The sequence below is a fragment of the Procambarus clarkii genome, chromosome 49 (assembly GCF_040958095.1).
Source record: "Procambarus clarkii isolate CNS0578487 chromosome 49, FALCON_Pclarkii_2.0, whole genome shotgun sequence".
NCBI lineage: Eukaryota > Metazoa > Arthropoda > Malacostraca > Decapoda > Cambaridae > Procambarus > Procambarus clarkii.
In genome coordinates this window covers 8,076,398-8,095,152 of record NC_091198.1, presented here as the reverse complement: position 1 = coordinate 8,095,152, position 18,755 = coordinate 8,076,398, and the positions used below count along the sequence as shown (strand labels likewise).

The window sequence follows — 18,755 nt, the reverse complement described above, 5'->3', positions numbered from 1 at the left end:
ACCCGAAGAGTATGTAAGGAAGAGTTCAGTCAACCACTGACAACCATGTTCCTTCCATCAGCAGAGTTGGTCACTATTCCAGATTTGTGGAAGGTCCGAATGTTGTCCCTATTTTTAAATAGGGGAAATGGATCACTGACATCCAACTATCGTCCAATTAATTTAGCGTCAGTTGGGGAAAATTACTTGAAGGAATAATTGAAAATGCCATTCATGCAACTTTTTAAGAGTATAACTAACTGGCAACATGGCTTTAGAAAATAGCGAATCAGAGATGATACATTTACTCCCAACCACTTGGGCTGGACGGTAGAGCAACGGTCTTGCTTCATGCAGGTCAACGTTCAATCCCCGACCGTCCAAGTGGTTGGACACCAATCCTTCCCACCGCCTCCCGTCCCATCCCATCCCAAATCCTAATCCCTGACTCCTTCTCAGTGTTATATAGACGTAATGGCTTGGCGCTCCCCCCCCCCATATAGTTCCCTTCCCTTCTCGTTATTTTCACACATATATGAAGCAATAGAGTCGGGTAAAGACTTCAGACCATTAAAATTGCAGGGGGTCGCTGTAGGAGCTGATGTTTCTTAGAGGAGAAGCAATGTAGATGTCCAGGATTACCCTATAACACTCACATGTGTCATATCTTGAAAATTGGGTGAAGCTAGGCGTCTGGCCTCTAACCTTAGACAATCTATTTCATATAGAAAAATTATCAGCTTGACTATTGAAACGAAATAATAGTTTATCTTCGAGGACTTTTATGAGGCCGTCCAAGCAAGGTGAGAAGTTCCCAAACTAAGCATTAGGGTACACAGATGAGGTACCCACTCGACACACAGGTACACTAATATAATTACCTCATAAAGGTGTACACAGGTATAGTAATCACTGGGCTCGTGTGTCCTGGGGATTACCTCAGGTGCTCCACAATGGTGCTGTCTTCGACAGTTACAGTCGGCTGTAATGTGGTGTATTACGCTCACAAGTGGCAAATGGTCTGCTTAATGGACGCAGGGATAACACCAGGCGTTTATCATTGGGCTTCCGTACACCCAATCCTACACCTGCCCTTCACCAATCTTTACACGCAGCCCCCCTGGCCCAACATTACACCAAGCCCAAGTCACAGCCCAGTGTCCACCCCCACTAAGCCCTACACCAGGCCCTGCACAAACCCCCAATCGGGTTGGTCAGCCACAACTAGCCCCCACCAGACCCCATCTACACCACAGTGTTGGTGGAGATGGGGCCGCTAATGGCAGAGCGAATGCGGGGGCCCCAAGGCCTGTCATCGTGTATAAACTGAAGGTCCACTCTGGTCCAAATTGATAACAGCTAAACTCTGACGACTGGGTGTGGGTACACGCCAGCGTGGATGGGGGACGCTGCCTTTGAAGCCTGACTGTGGTTTTTCTCTCAAAGGCCTCGCTTACTCTGGCAAACAAGGGCACCGTGCCGGTTACCGGGAACGCCGGGCCCCATCACCAGCTGCAAAATATACTTTTTATGTTGCTACCATATGTAACGTTATTGAATAGAATAGTGAAGTCGTTCACGTACATAGAAGGGCGAGTAGGAAGAGTCATCGTGATGTTCTCGTTGATGTGGCTGAGGCATTGTATACACATCCAAAATACATCAAAGTAAAACATATCACAATGCATCCAAATACAACTTTAATTCCCCCATAAATTAACAGTAAGGGGGTTGGCTAATAAGCGGGTTACACAGTCTAGTGTCTCACCCCTAATTAGTTGAATTAATAAGGTTTTAATAGCTTTTGTTTGTGAATTTTTTCCTATTTTGTATTCGTGCTCGCAGGACTGAGCTGTTAGCTCTTGGACCCCGCCTTTCTTGCAGTCGGTTGACTAGTTTATCGACTCCCGATCTATTTTTCCTGTACATATCTACTACTAATTTCTCTCTCTCTCTCTCTCTCGCGCGCGCACAGTCCCAGGATGCAGCCCGTAGCAGCTGCCTTAGGATTACGGACTCTTAGGATTACGACTCCAGAACTCTGTCCGCTCAGTTGGGAGGACCCAAGCATGTAAGTACTCACCTAATTGAGCTTGCAGGGTCGAGCATCTGCTTTTTAGCCTCTCATGTCAACCATCATTCAATATAGTTTCACTCGTTTGTCTTGTGTTTACAATTAAAGTTGTGTATCGAACTAGCTTCCACAATTTTCTCATCTAATCCGTTCCACTTATTTAAGGCTCCACTTATTTGCCTCTCAGCCGTCCATCAACAGGTGTACAGATTCCTGAGTCTACTGGGCTCTATCATATCTACACTTGAAACTATGTATGGAGTCAGCCTCCACCACATCACTGCCTAATGCATTCCACCTGTTAACTAATACAGGATAAAAGGCGAAATGGGCACAACATTCAAGGTATTAAAGTAAACAAAGTGGCCACTGATAGTCTTTTCCTGATGAGGGACACAAGAGGTGAAGACCCCCCCCCCTCCATTCACAGCTTCAAGAGCAGCTATAACAACAGAGCAATTGAAAATCGGAAGCACATACATGTTCCAGCATCACCATCTGGTCACGACTTGGTCCGGGAGACATCTCCCGTCACGCAGGGTGCAGTCGCGCCTCCACAGATCTCCAGTATCAGCTCTTGATACTGGTAATGGCTCAAAAGGGCCACCGCTTACAGGCTATTCATGCCCGTGCCACCTCTTGGGTGGCTTAATCTTCATCATCAACAGTGTATCACGGGAGACATCTCCCGTCACGCAGGGTGCAGTCGCACCTCCACAGATCTCCAGTATCATCTACTGATACTGGTAATGGCTCAAAAGGGCCACCACTTACGGGCTATTCATGCCCGTGCCACCTTTTTGGGTGGCTTAATCTTCATCAATCTTGGACACATTCGAGAGGTCACGACCTATTCGTAGGGTGCAGTCGCACCTCCACAGATCTCCAGTATCAGCTAATGATACTGGAAATTGGTCCAAAGGGCCATCACTTACGGGCTATTCATGCCCGTGCCACCTTTTGGGTGGCTTAATCTTCATCATCATCATCATCATGTTCCAGGCATTAAAGCAACGAGGGAGATGCTGTACAACTGGATGCTACACTCTAAGTACACACACAACCAGACAAGCACGGGCAAGCACAGACAAGCACGGCCAAGCACGGGCAAGCACCAGCAAGTACGGACAAGCACGGACAAGCACAGGCAAGCACGGACAAGCACGGGCAAGCACAGGCAAGCACCCGTGCTCACAGACAAACACACATGGTAAACACATCATAAATGACCAAACACACATTGACTGTGAGTGGAACAACATTGGCGAGTGAAGAGATAAAACAACGATTGACAAGGCATATATATGCGAGTGCTCTTCAGAGGACTGACTACACATTCATATAGTTGTCTGGCGGGGCATGGGGCTCCCTAGCCCAGTGCTGGCTCATATCCCCTGCAATAGAACCTGTCCTCATATATATTATATAATATGGTGCTACTGTGATATTAAAAACGCGGAAATACTGCTGCTGCTTCCTCTCACTAATGAACATGGAGAAGTTTAGACGGATCGTGTAGGTTGGAACTCGTCTAGTTTAAGCAAAATAACTTAAATTTTGATGCTTTTCAACTCACGTGAACGGAACACTGACAGTTTGTGTTGATATCTTTTAGAAAGTGTTGGAGTAGAGGAAGGTATGATAGCAGGTGTGGTTGGCGTACTTGGCCCGCAAGGGATCGCTTCCGGAGGTCTGGTAAAGTTACTGACTCCATTGTCCACGTAACTCTTAAGGCTCCCGTCCCGTCTCGCTTCATGCAGGTCGGCGTTCAATCCCCGACCGTCCAAGTGGTTGGGCACCATTCCTCACCCCCGTCCCCATCCCAAATCCCTATCCTCACACTTTCCAAGTGTTATATAGTGGTAATGGCTTGGCGCTTTCCCCCCCTGACAATTCCCTCCCGTCCAGTCTCAGGTGCTGGATAGGGAGGAAGGACGGGGGAGGAGGGTGGGGGGGAGGGATGAGCCTCTACCATCCCCACCACTCCCTCCCTCCCTCCCTCCCTCTAGGTTCTAGGATCAATACATCATTGTTAACTTTACGGGAAACGTTGTTTTGTTAACTTTATTATGCTAGTGAAACATTCTCCGACATTATTGGTGTGTTGCGTGAGGCAGGGGGAACTCCCCCCTCCCCACACACACACCCTTGTATACCCTGTACACCACATATGTAAGACCAATCCTGGAGTATGCAGCCCCAGCATGGAGCCCGTACCTTGTCAAGCACAGGACGAAGCTGGAAAAAGTTCAAAGGTATGCCACTAGGCTAGTCCTAGAACTATGAGGCCTGAGTTACGAGGAAAGGCTGAAGGAACTGCACCTCACGTCGCTGGAAGACATAAGAGCTCGGGGAGACATGATCACCACATACAAACCTCTCAGGGGAATTGACAGGATAGACAAGAATGGGTTATTTAACACGGGTGGTACACGCCCAAGGGGACACAGGTGGAAGCTTAGTACCCAAATGAGCCACAGAGACATTAGAAAGAAATTTTTTAGTGTCAGTAGTTAGTAAATGGAATGAATTAGGAAGTGATGTGGTGGAAGCTGACTCCATACACAGTTTCAAATAAAGATATGATAGAGCTCGAGGAACTCAGGAATCTGTACACCAGTAGATTGACGGTTGAGAGGCGGGACTAAAGAGCCAAAGCTCAACCCCCACAAGCACAAATAGGGGAGTACAACTAGATGAGTACACACACCAGTAGGTCCCTGCTAGTTATATAGAACTGCAATAACACTTAACTGCTCGCCTCGTGAATCGTTTGGTTTAGAACGTTCGGTAATTGGATGGGTTGGCAGAGGCGCTGGTAGGCTGCGAGGCGTTAAAGCTATCACAGAATGGATAACAAGGAGATCATTGGAGTTTGAGTAAAGGTGTTTACCTGCGCGTGGGCCCATGATACACTCATTGCTGACCCAAGTGTGCGGGGGATGTTGCAACACACACACACACACACACACACACACACACACACACACACACACACACACACACACACACACACACACACACACACACACACACACACACATATACACCACACAAAACACACACACACACACACACACACACACACCACACAAAACACACACACACACACACACACACACACACACACACACACACACACACACACACACACACACACACACACACACACACACACACACACACACACGAGTGGCAGTAGTGGGGGATGATAACAGTCGAGAGAAAGTAAAGACCCACTTAATCACCGCCATGATTCTCTACTGTAACATAAATAACAAATATCAGTAAAGAATAACGCGTAACAAAATAAAAGCCAGAAGCTTATCTCTCTTGCGCATGTCACATCTATTAGTATTCAGCGTATTTTTACCTTTTTTTTAATGGTTATCCAAGACTCTTCGAGGTGAATTTATCTCCCATTATTTCTTTTTTCACAAAGTCAATGAGGTCAAAAGGCTTATGAATAGAGCTCCAAAGAGCTCTACAGTGTTTCCAGGTCTTCAAAGATTTCCATCTGCACAGAAATGGAGGAGTCACTCTCAGCCGCACTTGAAACATTGGACAGTTCGCAAGGTGGTCTCCATCTCCTTTCTGGCCCTCCACAGTTGACAGTTTGGTCTAAAAGGGCTACAGTGTTTACCGCCAATCCATGACGGCGACGGAAGCACTTTAAATCGAAAGATTTCATTCATTTATCCAAAAATATATCCCAAGAAATTTGAATTTAACTTCTTTTGAATTTTGAATCAACGGCCTCTTGAAAGCCGTTGACTTTCACTGCGGAAGACAGGCTTTCTTTGAGGCTTGTTGGCAGTATTTGGCGGCGTGTGGAAGATGCGAGCAGTGATGCTGGGTCACTTGTGCAGCCTGCGTCTTCTCCAGAGCAGTAAATGGATATCTTTATGGCCAAGCGTCATTGGCGTTCCATCTGTAAACATAATTCAAAATTTTTCTTCCGGTCGAAGTTTTTTTCCGCCAAATATTTTGCTCCTATTTTCGTACGCGTCGATGCATAGCCTCTTGTAGTTTCCAAAATAGGAATTCTTCTTTGATGTCATCAGCGTTCAGAGGGTGAGACATCAGTAGTGTCATCAACTTTCAGATGGATGTAAACGGCATAGCCGACAATGTCTCCATAACCTGGCTTTAAATAATAGAACCAATGCCAGGAATTCTGTAATGCATGACGTGGTTAGGAGAGAAGCGCCATCTAGTTCGTCCTCTGTGTACACACACACAAACCAGATCGCCGGTAACAAGGGTTCGAGGCTTCACTAAGGGGTTCTCCAGGCCTAAGTGGCCTCGCTTGGTTGCCAGTGCGGTAACGCAACTCTTGTAGGTTGCGTCAAGACATGGCTGTTGTCTTGGGACCAGTCTAAGCTTTGGTCAAATGTCAGCCTTTTATACTGGAGCATGTCCAGGCTGGCTAGACTTAACACTTTCGCTCGGGGATGACGCAGCATTGCGTCATCCACTTTAAAAATTCGCCAAAAATTAGGTTTTTATCCGATTTTTTTGGGACTGGTTTTAAAATGCGCGCCGATGTCTTCCCATTTTCTTTGTTGCGCCTAGTGGCCCGCAGGCGGCGCGGCACAAGCCGTCGGCCCAATGTTTTCGCTCCACTGTTGTGACCGGTGTCGCATATTTTCCGTGGCTATATTTCTTACTGCAGCTTCAGAAAGTATCTACGCTTACTCCACGATGGATAGTGATCATGAACAAGGCCCTTCCAGGAAGAAAATTGCGAAAGAAAGGCGTGAAAAGCAGAAGCTGAGTAGTGTACAGGAGAAGTACAAGCATGAGAGACTAACTCCCACCATCCACTCCACCTATACAAAACATGGGTTGACCCTGCAGGAAACGTTTTCCAGGAGCAGGTGGAGTGGATAAAACAAATGTTCAACCCATGTCATGTTCAACACACAACACTGAGGTGGTAAGTGCAAATTTTTTTATTATTTATTTATTTTTTTTGTTCATACTTTCCCGTATTGTACAGGCAATGTTGTTCTTCAATTGGCCCTTATATGCACATATCCATCTGAAGAACTCTATTAGGAACATTTTCATACCTAAATGAGCGCTGTAACACGAAAATTGAGATTACCACCAGGAAATAATACTAAACATATGTGGGCGTGAATTGGGAGTGTAGCAGGAAGGCGTCTGAGAGCTCACTCATGGCTAACGCGTGGCCCGTCTTCAACTCGTCGGCGGTTGGAGCGTGACCAGGTTTTTTATTTTATATGCTAATATTCCTCTAGAGAATTCTATTACGAACCCATTGAGACCAAAATGAAAGACCTAGGACGAAAATTGAGGTGACCAGAGTGAAAATAGTGAAAACATTTTATCGCGTTTGCGCGCTCCCGGGTAACTCGTTGGCACTTTCTCTGCTTGCTGCGGGTAATTAGCCGGGCTTTTGGAGTTTATATGCATTTAGTGCTGTAGAGAATTTTATTGCGAACACAATGATACCAAATTTAATCTCGTAGAACGAAAATTGAGGTGACAAAGTTGAAGAGAGCATATACTTTTCGGAATTGACGCGCGCTTCCGTGACATGCTGGGGCCCATATCGCCCTGTCGAGGGGTGGCGCGCGGGGTCCACAAAAGTGTTTTATTAACCTGCTTTCAACGATGCTTTCAGACTTTCATCCAGCTTTCAACGATGGAAGTACAGCCTCATCATCTCATCTATGCAAAGCTAAACAAAACAAAAAAACACTAAATTTAACATTTATGAGTGAAATTTTCATAAATTTATTTTTAGCGAAAAAAAACATTAACGGCAGTAATTACCGAGGCAATTTAGTTTCTATTCATTTTTATTTGATCAGATTTGCCAATTAATGGACATGATGTTGGCATTGTTTCTCTGCGGAGCACGTCACTAACTGGCTGCTGGCTGGCGTCGAGAGGTCACCACGTCACACGGCCGAGGCTACACCGGGTCACGGGCCGAGGCCACATGAGGTCTCGGGCCGAGGCTTGCTTCAAATAAGCAAGATGACCACCAGCACCAGGAGACAGCGCACAGGGAGGGGTCAACCAACTGAACCCACCGAGCGAACGAGACATAGGACAAGATACCCTTCGGGTGAGCGGGAAAGTGGGTATAGCTGAAGAATGGCCGGCGAGAAGAAACATCGAAGTCGGAGAGACTTCGACGTTTCCACCAGAGACTCCCATCACAGACAGTCGGGGACAAGAACGCTGCGGGTTTCACCACACACACACAAGAAGTTAATGTGTTTTGTTCGCCATCTCTCTCTCCAACTCTCCTGATTGTCTGGAAAATGTTACGTATCAGACAATATATTCAAAAGCGAGGTAAAAGGCGCGGTGAGAACCAGATGGGAAAGAGAAGCCTGATTCACCGATGACGGAAAATAAAAAAGATTAATTTGAGAAAATTACACCTACCCCTGGAACTCTTACACCTACCCTTGGAGCTCTTACACCTACCCCTGGAGCTCTTACACCTACCCCTGGAGCTCTTACACCTACCCCTGGAGCTCTTACACCTACCCCTGGAGCTCTTACAACTCTGAATACTGCAGTAAGTTCTTGGCTGGTGGTGTGAAGGGGGGGGTGATGGTATTAATGCTGTACAAGGTGGTGTCGAGCTGAACGAGCCCAGGTGTTGAATTCTTAGAGAATAAGCAAATATATACAGATATACAATACATGTGCTACACCCCCCACACACAGTACATGTGCTACACCCCCCACACACTGTACATGTGCTACACCCCCCACACACTGTACATGTGCTACACCCCCACACACAATACATGTGCTACAAAAACCCCCCACACTGTACATGTGCTACAACCCCCACACACAATACATGTGCTACACCCCCCACACACAGTACATGTGTACACCCACACACACAGTACATGTGCTACACCCACACACACAGTACATGTGCTACACCCACACACACACAGTAGGATCACATGACGGCAGTCAACAGACAACTTGGCATATGCTCTTAAAACTTTGTAAGTGAAGATGCCAGGCACAGAGGAACCCGCCTCTTGACGCCTCCGCGAACTAACCTTCAAACGGATCAGCTAATTAAAGTTTCTGCATCGTGAAGCGCATGAACTAAGCTTAAAAACAAAATATCAACCAAATCGCATTTGGTGAATTGAGCACAGAATGCCATCAGAGATATCGATTTCAGTTTAAGGGTTAAACACTTCTAAAAGTCAGAGTCAGTAATTGCTCAAGGCACAATTAACATCTTACAGCCTACAAGAAATCCTTGATAAGAGTGAGTACTCCAATTTACTCAAAGGTAGATACAGTCTCGCGTGCTATAACTGCCTCAAGATGGCAGGTCTATCACACATGAACACAAGTTAACAATGCCATAGTTGATGATGGCTAGGAAAAAAACATCGAACTCGCGTCAAATGGCGTTGAGAACGAGCTCAAGCACAGGTATTTTTTTACAGAAAACATTGTTATGAAAGTCGTGGGAGACTGAAGCAAGAGTTTGTTCTTCAACGGGCCACAAGCATGGACCAAACATTACAGCTGGAGCGCCTAATTAGACGGCTCACAGCGTTGCATTAAAACATCGGTAATGATTGGTTACTGAGACCTGAGTACCACTATGCAGAGTTCAGCTCAAGTCAGCATGACAGTCAAGCCATGATGAAGAGAAAAGGGGGCGACCCACACACAATACATGTGCTTGTTCTTGTGCTTGTTCATGTGCCTGTACATGTGCGTGTTCATACTGTATTAGTATGAACAAGTCAACAAATACAGGACTTTCAACCTATGGACGAGGGGGACAAAAAATAACGCTGGTCAGAGGAAAAAGACCAATTTGGCAGGAGTCCTGGATGAGGCTAGGGAGGGCAGCCAAGTCATTATCGACCAGGTTGACGACCCACTAGTCCCAGTGACTGAGGACATCACAGGACACCACTCTTGAATTAGCGGCAGCGGTGAAATGTGGAGCTGTGTTACCACTGAAGGAAACCATATTCTTGGTAATATGAAAATTTATGATTTCTGGGGAAAGTTCAGTGGAATAGTGATATAATACAAATATTCCGTTCCCTAAAAGGGCATAAATTAGATAGGGTAAAATGAAGTCAATTCTGCAGTGATTTTCACAAGTTTTGGGTCGAGAGGTGGCCGAGTTTGGATGTGTGGTGTAAGACATCTCTTATTGGGTGAAGACAAACGCCAACTGACCTTAAGGGAAGAGTCTGGGGGCCGAGGCTACACAAGGAGAGCCGAAGCAGCATCTTTAAAAGAAGAATTTTCTCATTTCCAAGATCTAGTGCCGTGTCAAAGACGGAATTTAGTTTGTCGACTCTTAGACTCATCTAGAGGAATGGCAGTGGTGTCGGGGCCACCTGTCTCCTTACCCAGGCTGCAAGGAACTCAAAGAGAAGTAGGAATTGTTACCCTCATCTGCAAGCCTAAGGCTCTCAAGTGACGGTAGATCGTTGTCAAGTGACTGACCGCTTAGGGAAAACAGTGAAATACAAAGACGGTGTAGTTCTGACACTTCAGTCACATTCTACCAACTGTATATGAGTGGTTGCCTTTGATTAGGGGGCCACTGTATCTGTCCAGTGAAGGGAGAAATGACGAATGACAGCCTGACAGACTTGAGTTCATTTCAGGGACAGCCTGAAGCATTGGATTCCACGCCCATGTCTGTAGCATTGGATTCCACGCTCATGTCTGTAGCATTGGAGTCCACGCCCATGTCTGTAGCATTGGAGTCCACGCCCATGTCTGTAGCATTGGATTCCACGCCCATGTCTGTAGCATTGGATTCCATGTCCGGCTGGATGTGCAACACTTCCGGACAGTAGGCCAGTTCCGGAGACTAATGGTGACGCACCATGCTGACTCAGTCAATGACACATATTGCACAGTAACTTACAAGTAAGTCGGTATGGGTCATGGTCAGTCCTTTAAGATACGGTGTATGGCAAGATTAAGATATGGCAAGGCAAAAGGGCAGTCATTGGGAAGAAGATGATCATCAGGTCCCCGACTATGATGCAAGTTTGCTGGTGCAATCTACTGCGTCCTCCGGTTGTGCGGGAGAGCCTATTGGAGGCGGATCACCAGGGCGAAAAATGAACGCTGTTGTTGTTGTTGTTTAAGATTCAGCTACTCGGAACAAAAAGTTCGAAGTAGCACGGGCTATGGTGAGCCCGTGAAAAAAAATTGAACGTCATGAGAATCTTTTTAGAGTACCTAACTGTTATCCGGGGGGCCGACGGTGAGGTGGGGGGGGGCCTTCGTGAGGGTGCTGGGGGTCCTTTTTATAGCTGGGGTTGTAAGGTGAGGAACGTCACGTCGCAACCACCATCTCGCCCCGTCACCGTCACACAGTCGTCACGCACAGACACCGTCACGCAAATGTCACCGTCACACACACACTCCGAATGATCGAATAAATGGTTGTTAGAGTTTAACCCAAGCAAATGCAATGTAATGAATATAGGTGTAGGGAGCAGGAAACCAGATACAAGGTATCATTTGGGAGATGAAATACTTTAAGAGTTTGAGAGACAGACAGACTTGAGGGTTGCTATCACGCCAGATCTGTCCCCTGAAGCTCATATCAAGAGGATAACATCAGCGGCATATGCCAGGTTGGCTAGCATAAGAACGGCCTTTAGAAACTTGTGTAACGAATCTTTCAGAACATTATATACCACATATGTCAGACCAATCCTGGAGTATGCGGCTCCAGCATTGAGTCTATATCTAGTCAAGGATAAGACTTAACTGGAAAAGGTTGAAAGGTTTGCCACCAGACTAGTACCAGAACTGAGAGGTATGAGCTACGAGGAGAGACTACGGGAATTAAACCTCACGTCACTGGGAGACAGAAGAGTTAGAGGGGACATGATCACCACATACAAGATTCTCAGAGGAATTGATAGGGTAGACAAAGGCAGGCTATTTACCACAAGGGACACACGCACTAGAGGACACAGGTGGAAATTGAGTAGCCAAATGAGCCATAGAGACGTTAGAAAGATTTTTTTTTCAGTGTCAGAGTAGTAGACAAATGGAATGCATTAGGCAGTGATGTGGTGGAGGCTGACTCCATACACAGTTTCAAGTGTAGATATGATAGAGCCCAGTAGGCTCAGGAACCCGTACATTAGTTGACTGACAGTTCAGAAGCGGGACCAAAGAATCCAGATCTCAACCCCCGCAACCACAACTAGGTGAGTACACACAAAACACACACACACACACACACACACACACACACACACACACACACACACACACACACACACACACATACACATACACATACACACATACACACACACACACACACACACACACACACACACACACAAATAAAGTCAAAGAGCAACATACCATTACGGCCAAACGAGGCTGTTAAGGGAAGGCTGATGGCAGCACAATCAGCTCTTCCTTATGTTTATTACTCTATTACAGAAAATGGGTTCAACTTCGTCGGAATTAAATCGTTTCCCAGAAATTAAACAAAAAAATTATATATATAAACCGTTTGTCCGTTATACTTGACTGACAATATTTTAAGTGTTTTGTGCTATGAATTAAGTCTAATAAAAGTTTAAACGCTTTTATTTTCACGTCCTAATTTGTACGCTTAAGGTTAGGTAAAACCACTTACAATGTGACGTTTGCGAAATCGTGATGATAATCTATTATTGCAGATGTTTAACACCTTGTCAACATTCTTACTTTGAGGCAGGGTTGGAGCAGGTCTGTGGCAGGGTTGGAGCAGGCCTGTGGCAGGGTTGGAGCAGGCCTGTGGCAGGGTTGGAGCAGGCCTGTGGCAGGGTTGGAGCAGGCCTGTGGCAGGGTTGGAGCAGGCCTGTGGCAGGGTTGGAGCAGGCCTGTGGCAGGGTTGGAGCAGGCCTGTGGCAGGGTTGGAGCAGGCCTGTGGCAGGGTTGGAGCAGGCCTGTGGCAGGGTTGGAGCAGGCCTGTGGCAGGGTTGGAGCAGGTCTGTGGCAGGGTTGGAGCAGGTCTGTGGCAGGGTTGGAGCAGGTCTGTGGCAGGGTTGGAGCAGGTCTGTGGCAGGGTTGGAGCAGGTCTGTGGCAGGGTTGGAGCAGGTCTGTGGCAGGGTTGGAGCAGGCCTGTGGCAGGGTTGGAGCAGGCCTGTGGCAGGGTTGGAGCAGGCCTGTGGCAGGGTTGGAGCAGGCCTGTGGCAGGGTTGGAGCAGGCCTGTGGCAGGGTTGGAGCAGGCCTGTGGCAGGGTTGGAGCAGGCCTGTGGCAGGGTTGGAGCAGGCCTGTGGCAGGGTTGGAGCAGGTCTGTGGCAGGGTTGGAGCAGGCCTGTGGCAGGGTTGGAGCAGGCCTGTGGCAGGGTTGGAGCAGGCCTGTGGCAGGGTTGGAGCAGGCCTGTGGCAGGGTTGGAGCAGGCCTGTGGCAGGGTTGGAGCAGGCCTGTGGCAGGGTTGGAGCAGGCCTGTGGCAGGGTTGGAGCAGGCCTGTGGCAGGGTTGGAGCAGGCCTGTGGCAGGGTTGGAGCAGGCCTGTGGCAGGGTTGGAGCAGGCCTGTGGCAGGGTTGGAGCAGGCCTGTGGCAGGGTTGGAGCAGGCCTGTGGCAGGGTTGGAGCAGGCCTGTGGCAGGGTTGGAGCAGGCCTGTGGCAGGGTTGGAGCAGGCCTGTGGCAGGGTTGGAGCAGGCCTGTGGCAGGGTTGGAGCAGGCCTGTGGCAGGGTTGGAGCAGGTCTGTGGCAGGGTTGCAGCAGGTCTGTGGCAGGGTTGGAACAGGTCTGTGGCAGGGTTGGAGCAGGTCTGTGGCAGGGTTGGAGCAGGCCTGTGGCAGGGTTGGAGCAGGCCTGTGGCAGGGTTGGAGCAGGTCTGTGGCAGGGTTGGAGCAGGCCTGTGGCAGGGTTGGAGCAAGCCTGTGGCAGGGTTGGAGGAGGACTGTGGCAGGGTTGGAGCAGGTCTGTGGCAGGGTTGGAGCAAGCCTGTGGCAGGGTTGGAGGAGGCCTGTGGCAGGGTTGGAGCAGGTCTGTGGCAGGGTTGGAGCAGGCCTGTGGCAGGGTTGGAGCAAGCCTGTGGCAGGGTTGGAGGAGGTCTGTGGCAGGGTTGGAGGAGGTCTGTGGCAGGGTTGGAGGAGGTCTGTGGCAGGGTTGGAGCAGGTCTGTGGCAGGGTTGGAGCAAGCCTGTGGCAGGGTTGGAGGAGGCCTGTGGCAGGGTTGGAGCAGGTCTGTGGCAGGGTTGGAGCAGGTCTGTGGCAGGGTTGGAGCAGGTCTGTGGCAGGGTTGGAGCAGGTCTGTGGCAGGGTTGGAGCAGGTCTGTGGCAGGGTTGGAGCAGGTCTGTGGCAGGGTTGGAGCAGGTCTGTGGCAGGGTTGAAGCAGGCCTGTGGCAGGGTTGGAGCAGGCCTGTGGCAGGGTTGGAGCAGGCCTGTGGCAGGGTTGGAGCAGGCCTGTGGCAGGGTTGGAGCAGGCCTGTGGCAGGGTTGGAGCAGGCCTGTGGCAGGGTTGGAGCAGGCCTGTGGCAGGGTTGGAGCAGGCCTGTGGCAGGGTTGGAGCAGGCCTGTGGCAGGGTTGGAGCAGGCCTGTGGCAGGGTTGGAGCAGGCCTGTGGCAGGGTTGGAGCAGGTCTGTGGCAGGGTTGGAGCAGGCCTGTGGCAGGGTTGGAGCAGGCCTGTGGCAGGGTTGGAGGAGGCCTGTGGCAGGGTTGGAGCAGGTCTGTGGCAGGGTTGGAGCAGGTCTGTGGCAGGGTTGGAGGAGGCCTGTGGCAGGGTTGGAGCAGGTCTGTGACAGGGTTGGAGCAGGTCTGTGGCAGGGTTGGAGGAGGCCTGTGGCAGGGTTGGAGCAGGTCTGTGGCAGGGTTGGAGCAGGTCTGTGGCAGGGTTGGAGCAGGTCTGTGGCAGGGTTGGAGCAGGTCTGTGGCAGGGTTGGAGCAGGTCTGTGGCAGGGTTGGAGCAGGTCTGTGGCAGGGTTGGAGCAGGTCTGTGGCAGGGTTGGAGCAGGCCTGTGGCAGGGTTGGAGCAGGCCTGTGGCAGGGTTGGAGGAGGCCTGTGGCAGGGTTGGAGCAGGTCTGTGGCAGGGTTGGAGCAGGTCTGTGGCAGGGTTGGAGGAGGCCTGTGGCAGGGTTGGAGCAGGTCTGTGACAGGGTTGGAGCAGGTCTGTGGCAGGGTTGGAGGAGGCCTGTGGCAGGGTTGGAGCAGGTCTGTGGCAGGGTTGGAGCAGGTCTGTGGCAGGGTTGGAGCAGGTCTGTGGCAGGGTTGGAGCAGGTCTGTGGCAGGGTTGGAGCAGGTCTGTGGCAGGGAGAGAGACACCTTCCCCTGCTCTTTTAAGTTCATACTGACTTCCACACCAGCGGAACTAGCGGCACTACAACTAGCTTTCGAAAACTAGTTCGAAAATTTATCGAAAACTTTTCCTGGAAGATCGACAGCAAGAACCTCATACTACCAATTATAAATGACCTAATTGATGTACAGAGTAAAGGGTCTCGAATCTGCTTTGTATGGATATCATCACACAAATATAACCCATCATAATGAGACAGACATTGCAGGCAAATTAGCGTGTAACAAAGATGATCCCCATCTCTGCTGTCAAGACTATATTGGTCCAAACACTCAGATCTGATAGAGAAATTACTGACTCCCAATGACCTGAAAGTACTAGTATTAAAAGCTATGATTTTTTCAGATCTGAAACCTACATCTATGGACAGCACAAAACGTCCACCAGACTGTGCGACACAGTGGTTGCAAGGATCAGGTTGGGTTACCGTTACCTGTGGCAGGTGGCTGCAGGTGACGGGTCTCCCAATCCTGAGCACTCCAGTTGCAAACTCTGTGAGCAGGAACTACGGCATGATCTCCCGCACTACATTACTGAATGCCCAGTTATTAGACCTTTCAGACCAGTTGGTATGAGGTACCTGGAGCTTTGCAATTACTTTATTCACTCTCGTATTCTTGAAGATATCCTCATAATGCACCCAGAGTCTGCCAGTGCAGACTACTTATCACATGTATCACAATCATCTTGTGTGATGGGGATTTTTTAGCATCACGTAGCTATCTTCTTGACACAATGTCCTCCCCCTTCATATAGTCTAGGGTAGCTGCACTAATGCAGATGTACCTAAATGTGTTAATAAAACAAAAATCATATTGCATCATGGTAACTAAAAACTATATTAATTGTAAAGTCGGTGTTCTCACTGACTCATTAGTGCGGTCTAACATGTTTCACAGTAATTATAAGTGGGACCATTTAATCCAGGTGTGTGTGTGTGTGTGTGTGTGTGTGTGTGTGTGTGTGTGTGTGTGTGTGTGTGTGTGTGTGTGTTGAGTACTTGTTCCCGCCTTACTGCTGACACTCGTTTTCTGTTGCATCTGCGGGTGCACCGTTTGCTGTTGCATATATTTTCATATCACACTCATTTTCACTCCTCCCCAACCACTAAGGCTAACAAGCAGGGGCCTCGGGCGGACAAGAGCAATATGCAAGATAAGGCCTGGTAGATAGTCATGAATCAGGCCCAAGTTACAGTGAAAGGCGAGGGTGTATTTTTTTTGTTTTTAAGTAGGAGATGCAAGGCAGGGAGGGTGAGGGCGGTGGTTGTGGTGGTTTGGGGAAGGGGGGGGGGAGTAGGATATGGGGGTGTCAGGGTGGGCTGTGCTGGAGGGAGAGAATGTTTTTCAATCCCTTGTGTTGTATCATTCTCCACGCGCACATCTTCAGTCACTATTACCCCTTTCATTCTATCTCCAATCATTCAATCGTCTCTCTTATTGCATGTCTTTACTATCCATCATCTCCTTTCCTGCGGTTTGGTTACCTCCTGGTGCGTGACTCTTCTTATCTGAGCCATGTGTTGCTCGCCATCTTTGTTTTTCTTATCGTCTTTCTTCACACACAGTTCCTCCATGTTGTCTACTAATGCACAGGCCGGATCATCCCTAGGTAGTCCAGCGGTACGTCAGGTGGGTCACTCTTCTGTCTCCTGGGCTTGGAGGGGCTCGAGTACCCTCAGTGGGTACTCGACTATGTGCGCCTGCAGGATCGAGCTTCAGCTCTTAGATCCCGCCTGTCTTTCAGCTGTGTGTCTAATTACTGCCTCATTTCATATTATATCCACTTTTGAAATTATGAATGGTGTTCGCTTCTACAACCCGCTAATGTATATTATTTTCCAACTGTTCTTATGCTGAAAAAACTTTTAAACATCTCCATGGCTCGTGTGTTTCTTAAGCTTCCACTTATGCCTTTCCAAGCTTCAACTTAACACTGGTTTTGATTGTAACTATTTCCTATTTTTCCATGCAGTCAATTCTTCTATGTATTAAATACGTTTATATTATGTCTGTGTATCTGTGTGTGTGTGTGTATTGTGTGTGCGCGCGTCTCATTTCTTATGACGTCAGGTCTAGTTCTTTCAGTCTATCTTCATACATCATCCCTAGCAATTACGGGACGCAGTTCGCTGCTAACTTCTGAACTTTTTTCACGTTTTCTCCAGTGTTTTTTTTAGATGGGGGTTTCACGTTAGGGCGGCATACTGTAGAAGTGGTCTGACGTTGGTGGTGTGCAGAGATCTAAATGCCTCCTTATTAAGGTTCCTGAATGATGTGCTGACTTTTGCCAATGTTGATTATGCTGCTGATGTTATCGTATTCATATGTCCATTCACGAGTTAGGTTTGGTGTTATGTTCACTTTCAGGTCATTTTCTCTAATCGTAACAGGCAGGTAGTTTCCCATCATTGCGTACCGTCCTTTGGTCTCCTAACACCTGTTTCCATTATCTTACATTTGTTGGTGTTAAACTCCAAAAGCCATTTCTCGAACCAACTCCTCAGTTTAGGATCACCTTATCATTCTACACTGAACGCGTTCTAGAGGGGGCTGTTAAGGAAGCAGTAAAGAGTGGTAAAGATGGCTGTAGAAGAGCGTTGGAGTCATTAACTAACACAAGACTAGTATATCAGCAAATTTCGGACAAGTGTGGAATATAATGCGTCTTAATGTATATGTGAGCCCCTCTTCAACGCCCCCTTTCCCCCCCCCCCCCTCACCTGCACCCCCCTCCCTCACCTGCCTCCACCCCCTTACCTGCGACTCCCCTCACCTCCCCAGGACCAACGCAGGGAGCACGGCAGAAGCAGCCCGTAGCACAAGTTACTGAAGAACGACACACACTGGTAATTCGCGACAAAACTTGCCTAGTTACTTTCTGCCCCTGGCGGCGTCCACCTGCACTCTGCCCCCCTGGCGGCGTCCACCTGCACTCGGCCCCCCTGGCGGCGTCCACCTGCACTCGGCCCCCCCCCTCCTGGCGGCGTCCACCTGCACTCTGATCCAGGAGATCACATCTGCCCGAGACGCTGGGCGTGCTGCTGACCTTGAACAAATGAACTACTCAACCACCCACAAAGGTACTGTAACAACCCATAGTATCTTGTACATAAACATATAAATAAAGATGGTTCTCTTGCACTGTGACCCGTCAGATGGTTCCTCCTGCACTGACTCGGCAGATGGCCCCCTCCCCCGCGCCCTCTGACCCAACCCAGGGCAGGTTTACCAGTCAAGGCAGGTCACGGTACCCCCCAGTCAGGGCAGGTCACGGCAGGTTATAATACCACAGTCAAAGCAGGCTACCACACCACAATACACCACCACCACCGCTTGGAGAACCTGTCCTCACAACTATCCGTCAC

At 48.8% G+C, this 18,755-nt stretch overlaps 1 protein-coding gene across 8 annotated transcripts in view; it reads right to left on the bottom strand.

Annotated features, from left to right (window-relative positions):
- LOC123763289 (ras-like protein family member 10B) overlaps window positions 1-18,755 on the bottom strand; it is a 185,129-nt gene that overhangs the window by 39,878 nt on the left and 126,496 nt on the right. Inside the window, exon 1 of one of the 8 annotated variants that reach the window (XM_069302973.1) lies at window positions 18,148-18,241. The exons of the other annotated variants lie outside the window; for them this stretch is intronic. The gene's annotated coding sequence lies outside the window, so the exon portion shown is untranslated. Of the gene's footprint in view, window positions 1-18,147; window positions 18,242-18,755 lie in introns of those variants that run through there. 8 annotated transcript variants of the gene reach the window in all.